Source organism: Marmota flaviventris, chromosome 8 (assembly GCF_047511675.1).
Source record: "Marmota flaviventris isolate mMarFla1 chromosome 8, mMarFla1.hap1, whole genome shotgun sequence".
In the NCBI taxonomy this organism is placed as follows: domain Eukaryota; kingdom Metazoa; phylum Chordata; class Mammalia; order Rodentia; family Sciuridae; genus Marmota; species Marmota flaviventris.
This window is the reverse complement of record NC_092505.1, coordinates 87,102,221-87,109,478: the sequence shown is the minus strand read 5'-3', so window position 1 is coordinate 87,109,478 and position 7,258 is coordinate 87,102,221. Positions and strand designations below refer to the sequence as shown.

At 39.2% G+C, this 7,258-nt stretch overlaps 1 pseudogene; it reads left to right on the top strand.

The window, feature by feature from the left end:
• Positions 1 to 3,196: 3,196 nt before the first annotated feature.
• Positions 3,197 to 6,787, top strand: LOC114098113 (ribosomal protein S6 kinase delta-1 pseudogene; annotated as a pseudogene).
• The last annotated feature ends 471 nt before the right edge of the window (positions 6,788 to 7,258 follow it).

Sequence of the window (7,258 nt, the reverse complement as noted above, 5' to 3'; positions counted from 1 at the left end):
TACTCCAGGAACATGCACTCCAGGCCCATGCCTGTAATCCCAGAAGCTCAAGAGGCTGAGGCAGGAGGATCAAGAGTTCAAAGCCAGCCTCCGAAAAATTGAGACACAAAGCAACTCAGTGAGACCCTGTCTCTAAATAAAATACAAAAAATAGGGCTGGAGATGTGGCTCAGTAGTTAAGTACCCCTAAATTCAATCCCCAGTAGCCCCCCATAAAAATTTACTTCTAAAAAATGCAAGTACTTGAATTTTATGGAATCTAAAAATAAAACATAATTCTGTGTACAGTATATGTATACATTTTAGAAAAATGTATGTAGAAAAGGTCTCCCTTTCCCATTTTCCACCATCTGAAGCAAACTATATTTTATGTATGTATATAAACAGTTTATCAGTAATATAGGAATGGGATCATAGTGTAATATTTTCTGTGATTTGTCATTACTAATATGTCTGTGAGATTTACATAATAGTAAATATAGATCTAATTAACTGTTAAATGACATTCAATAGTATGAACATTGATAATTTGAGAGTTTCTCTATTGGTGATTGTTTGGTTTTCATTAGTTTACTATTACAATAATATTGCAGTAAGCATCATTTACATATATCAAATCAATGCCTAGAAATAATCCCTAGGCTATGGGATATATAAATTTAAAATATTGTCTTTTTAAAAAATCTTGTTCAGTTTGAATTGAGGTTTAACAATTTTAGTGATCTCTCCAATGGATCAGTTTTTTATTTTATTAATTTTTCCTACTTTTATTCTGTTTTTGAATTCATTTACTTTTGCTCTGATTTTAATTTCAATCCTTTTTGCAAGCTTTGGATTTGACTTTTCTCATCTTTTTCTACTTATGAAAACTTAAATGATTTATTTGAGACCTTTTTTCTTCCCCAATATAAGCATTTAAAAATAGAAATTTCCCTCTGAGCACTGTTTACTCATATCACAACTTTTGTTATATTGTTTTTTTAATTTACATTCTACTCAAGTATTTTTCAACTTCCAGAAAGACTTCCATTGAGATATCCTGATTTCCCACGGATTATTTAGAAATATGTTTTTTTAATACTTGTCTAGCGGTGGCAAGTCATCTCTAGATACCTTTTGGTCCTTGAATTCTAGTTTATTTTCTTTGTAGTCTTAGAACATACTTATTATGACTTCTTTTCTGGTATATCTTGTTGAATGGGCCATCTGAATTTTTAAATATTCTGCTATTTTTAGTATTATTAGTTCTACAGATGTCTGTTAAGTCCAATTGGTTGTGTTATTTAGATCTTCTGTATCCTTGCTGATGTTCCATTTAGTGAGAGAGGGGCTCATGTCTCCAACTGTCATTGTGGCTGTCTATTTCTCTTCATTTGCATCAGTGTTTGCCTCATATATTTTGAAGTACCTTTTTTAGGTATGTCCATATTTAGAATGGTTTATATTTTTGGAAAATTGACTCTTTGATCTATATATAATATTATTTTTAGTGATTAATATTCTTATTTTAGATCTTTCACATTTTTATTGGTTCTTTTCAGTTTTATGTGACAGTAGAATTCATTTTGACATAGTTATACAAGCATGGAATATATCTTATTTGCATTAGGACCCCATTCTTGTGGATGTACGTGATGGTGGGATTCCCTTATTCTGAAATATAATTTATTTGATTTTAATCTAGCCATTCAAGCTTTCATTTGATTAGTGTTATGTGATATCAAGGTAGAGTTGGCTTAAACTTGAGCTATTTTTGTTATTTATCCTCAGTGCAACATAGACTTCAAATTCCTTATACAGATATTTCATGTTAGAGTGTGGATTAGATGGCCAGAGCAATATCCTTTCAATCCTGAGTCTTAAAACTTCCCTTTATGTTTCATTTCAGAGATGTTTACTTTGCATGCCCTCCTGTCCCTCTTGTAGTGTTTCTCTACAATTGTTTCTTTTTCTAAGCCTGGACTTTGACACTGGGCAATGGTAGTGGTGGGACAGTATCCTCTCTGTTTTTCTGAATAATTTTCAGTTTCAGTCATGCATGATGTCCCCAGGTCTTAGAGGTATGACTTCTCAATTCTCCCGTGTCTCTGTTATATGTTGGATCTGGAATGTCTCCCAAAGGCTCAGGGTTCGTCCCCAGCTGATGGCACTTTGGGGAGGTGGAGGAAACTTTAGGTAGTGGAGTTCAATTGGAAGGAAGCTCAAAAGGAAGTAGATTAATGGGACATGCCTTTGAATTACCTTGGCCCCTTCCTCTATTTCTCTCTTTGCTTCCTGGTCATCACAAGGTGAATATCCTGCTCAGTCATAGACTACAGCCACCGTGATGCTCTGCCTCGCTCCAGTTCCAAAGCAATGGGACCAGTCAGTCATGGACTGAAAGCTCTGCAAGTGTGAGCCAAAAAAATCTTTACTTCTTTAAATAGTTTCTTCAGGTATTTTGTCACAGCAATGGAAATCTGATTAATACATCTTCCTCTGGCTGTATTTGTGAGTTTAGATCATTATCCTGCCCATCCTCCAAAAGTAGGCTCACCAACCCCCATTTATTTTCCTCAACTGAAATGAATTTTTTTTTGGTACCAGGGATTTTGAACTCAGGGGCACTCAACCACTGAGCCACACCCCCCAGCCCTATTTTGTGTTTTATTTAGAGATAGGGTCTCACTGAGTTGTTTAGTGCCTCACCATTGCTGAGGCTGGCTTTGAACTTGCAATCCTCCTGCCTCAGCCTCCTGAGCCGCTGAGATTACAGGTGTGTGCCACCTCACTGGCTGCAATGAATTTTTAACAGTGCCCCAGGAGAAGATTTTTTTTTGCCCTTACCACATAGATTAAGGAGAAAAGAAGATCCAGTCAGAATTTGTCTTCCTTTCCAGCTTTGAACCACAATGGAAAATTTAAAATGTTTTTGGATAAGTTTTCTTAAATGTCACATGCAATTAAGTAAATTGTTACTAAAATATTATCAAATGCTTTTAGATCTTTAATATATTGAAATAGTGGGGAAGTGCAGCCATGGAGCCTCCTCCTTGCCACTTGGGGACCTGGACCGCAACAGCTCTGGGTTGCCCTGATGATCCCAGGCTGGCAGCGTCAGAGACAGAGGGAGGATGACTGGTCCCTGGGAACAGAGTGCAGTTTACACTATCACCAAACCCCAGTGGCACCTGAGGGGCTATATGATAACCAGAAGATAATTGTATGGAAGAGATATAGTGATTTAAAGAAACTGCACAAAGAACTATAGCAAATTCACAATAACTTATGTGGACATTCAGAATTGTTCCCTCCATTTGCTAAAGGAAAAGTGGCAATTTGATGAAATGGTTATTGAAGAGAGAAGACAGTGGGCTGAAGACCTGCTATAGTTCTTGGCCAGTACTCCAGCTCTGTACAACAGGAAACAGCTTGAGGATTTTTTTTTAAAGTATCTTTCAATGGCAGACTTCTCTTCGGAATAGAAAACCCTGCAAATCCATATTACATTTGTTGTAATTATGCTGATTTGTGTAAAGATAGAACAAAATAGGCATTGCATATTCAGAGAGGGTGAAATAATTAATGAAGGTTCTGACTTAATTGGTCTTGCTGAAGCTCACTCAGATTCCCTCATTGATACCTTTCCTGAGGGTAGTATAGAAGGCTTCTCCAGTGACAGTGATCTGATATCTCTTACTGTTTGTTTCAGTCAGCTTTTTTACTGCTGTGACTAAAGGATCCAATCAGAACAACTGTAGAGGAGGAAAAGTTTATTTAGAGGTTCATAATTTCAGAGGTCTCAATCTATGGACTGCAGACTTCATTCCTCCGAGCTCAAGATGAGGTTGAACATCATGGCGAAAGAGTGTGGAGGTTGGGGAAGAGACTCACGTGATGATCAGAAAGTGAAGAGAGACTCTACTATCAGATACAAAATATATACCCCAAAGTCATCTCATGTCCCCAATGCCCACCTCCTCCAGCCACATCCCACTTGCCTTCAGTTAACACTCACTTAATCCCATCAGATGATTAATTCACTGATTGGGTTATGGCATTATCTCACATGTGAGCTTTTGGGGAACACCTCACATCCAAACCATAATACTGTTAATGTGAATTCTCTTGCCAAGTTAGATGATAGAATGGCTTCCAATCAAAATTCTCCCTGTAGAACTTTTGGTCTCAATCTTTCTTTGGATTCTTCAGCATTAGGGGCTGTTACTTCTGACAGTGGACAGAACAAAACAGAAGAATAAGAAAGTTGTAGCCTCTTTCTTGGCAGTTGAAAAACTAAGCTTGGCAAAGAGATTATCTGGAAAAGCAGGAGAATTAATAAAGCTGCCTTTTAAGAGGAGGAAGAAGAAGACTATGAAACTACTTCTGATTTTTATAGGAAGGGAGTCGATTTACTCTTAGAAGGAGTAAATTGAGAACAAGGTAGAGCTCAAAGCTCAGGATACCATTCAAGACTTCTTTTCTCCATTAGGAGAGTCAAGCCCTACTTGCCGAGAAGCTGTGAAGAGAACAGCAGAGTATCTTATGCAGGCAGAAAGTTTCTCCAGCCTTTATGGAGAGCCGCAGCTTGAAGATACAGCCTCCAGGATCACTCAGTTCAAGGCCCCGTTGGAACCTAAGGAGCCTGCCAAGAAGCTGAAGGCTTTCAGAGTCTTTGGGGTTACTAAGAAGGTTATACTTATAATAGACCCAAGGACAAAACAGACATTCATTTTTAAAGTTCTAAGAAAAAGCAGTGAATATGGCAGGAACAGAAAAAGCATCATCCCCTGCTGTGTGCCCAACCTAGTGTGTCTGCACAAGTGCGTCATCTCTGAGGAGTCCGTATTTCTTGTGCTGCACCATGTGGAAGGTGGCAAACTCTGGTCATACATCAGTAAATTTCTAAACAGAATTCCTGAGGAAAGCTTTGACATCAAGGAAGTGAAAAAGTCCACACTACAAGCAGCCAACTTCTAGTCTTCAGGGCAGGGCAGATTTAAATCCAGAGGAAGTGATGGGGGAAGCACGCTTAAAGTTCTGCCTCTGAACCTAGTCTTACTCCAGGTTCTCGCGATAGGAAAGCAACCAGGAAGATGATGGCCATGACAGCTCTCCAAACTGGCCAGATTCTGGTTGAAGCTCGGAAGAAGAATGCACTACTAGTTATTTAACGTTACACAGTGAATATGGGCAGGAAAAGATTGAACCAGGGTCTTTGAATTTGGAGCCCCTAATGAAGATTGAAGGGAATGACATTGATACTAAAGCCATTAGGAGCTTTGCAGCACATCTTGCTGCTGACAGCGACAGGCTAGCACACAGCTCAGAGCCCATGACCTGAAGTTCTTCCCTGGAGAGGAGGACCTACAAGAAGTTTTTTCTCCAAGAACCTCCGATTCCCTCAGTAGATCAAAAACAGCCCCATGGAGTTCTTTAGGATAGACAGTAAGAGGATAGCACAAGTGAACTCCTGGGACTTGGTTTTAGAGAAAAATTGTATAGTCTAAAATCAGAACCTTTGAAACCATTCTTTACTCTTCCAGATGGGGACAGCATTTCTAAGAGTTTTAATTCCATTGAGAACAAGGTAGAGCTCAAAGCTCAGGATACCATTAGCAGGGGTTCAGATGACTCAGTTCCAGTTATTTCCTTTAAGGATGCTGCTTTTGATGATGTCAATGGTACTGATGAAGGAAGACCTGATCTTCTTGTAAACCTCCCTGGTGAACCGGAACCAACAAAAGAAGCGGCTGCAACAGGACCTACTTCGTTTACACAGGCTACTGTGGCCATGATAGAAAGTAAACTGTTGGAAGCCCCGGATGTGCTGTGCCTCAGGGTTAGTACTGGACAATGTCAGGCATCACTCTAGGCCCAAGCCCTATAGTATAACCAAGACACACTATGCACAAGAGGATCTTGGTATACTATTTGTAGCAGCTGCTGATCATAGTAGTTCAGGTGACATGCCTTTGTTACCCAGCTCACATGCTAAGTTGCAAGGACTTAGAGTGATGAAGTTGGCAGTAACTGCAAACATCACAGAAGAAAGATCATTTTGTATTTCTAATCCCCTCTCAGGTGCTAATGAATATGATGCAAACACAGACACTTTAAAAACAGAGGAAGTACTGCTATTTACAGATAAAGCTGGTGATTTGGCTAGAGAGGAACTGACTTGTTTATTCCAGAGATACTCTGAAAGGAAGGGAGAAAGCGTGTTAGCACTCAAAAGAGACAAGGGAATCCATCAGATTTTTGAGGACATTGATAAAAACATTAGCACTAAACTCCAGGTTTTCTATCCCAGAGGGCTGCATTCAAAGATGGGCAGCTGAAATGCTGGTAGTCCTTGATGCCTTAAATAGAGAGGGAATTTTGTGCCGAGATTTGAACCTAAACAACATCTTATTGAATGATAAAGGGACACATTCAGCTAACATACTCTAGCAGGTGGAGTGAGGTTGAAGATTCCTGTGACAGTGAGTCAAAGAGAGAATGTACTGTGGCCCTAGAGGTTGGAGCAATCACAGAAGAAACAGAAGCCTGTGATGGGTGGAGTTTGGGTGTGGTCCTCTTTGAACTTCTCACTGGCAAGACTTTGGTTGAATGCCATCCAGCAGGAATAAATACCCACACTGCTTTGAATATGCCAGAAGGTATCTCTGAAGAGGTTCACTCACTCATTCAATGGTTCTTGCAATTTAGCCCTCTGGAACATCTGGGTGCTGGTGATGCTGATGTCGAAGACACCAAATCTCATCCAGTTTTTACCCCTGTGGATTGGGCAGAAGTAACAAGATGAACACATGCAGGATTTTTTTCATACATTCTAATCTTCTGTAACAGGCAACTCCAGCACAGGAGCAGTTTGGCCTCAGTCATTTATGGAACAGCAAAGCATTAGATAAAGACCTTTATTAGGAAATTGGGGGAGGAATAGGGATACAACTGATTCATTTACAATTATTGCCTGGACAAGCTATTAGCTAATTTTGCCAGAGGGTGTTATATGCATACCTTTAACCAAGGTATAGTTAATTTAATTTAATTTACATTTAGGATTATAGCGCATTGCAGACCCAACTGAAATAAGAATGTCCTTCAAGAAGGACCTCTGATACAGAGAGCTCTAGATGTAGAATTAAGTTTTACTAGGAAGAAGGTCCTTCATGGCAGCTAAAAATGCTTTCTGCTAACCAGGATTGGTTTATAAGACCCAATTATTGTTTACTGAATAATACACTAAGAATGCTTCCTGAACAGTGTCATCTAT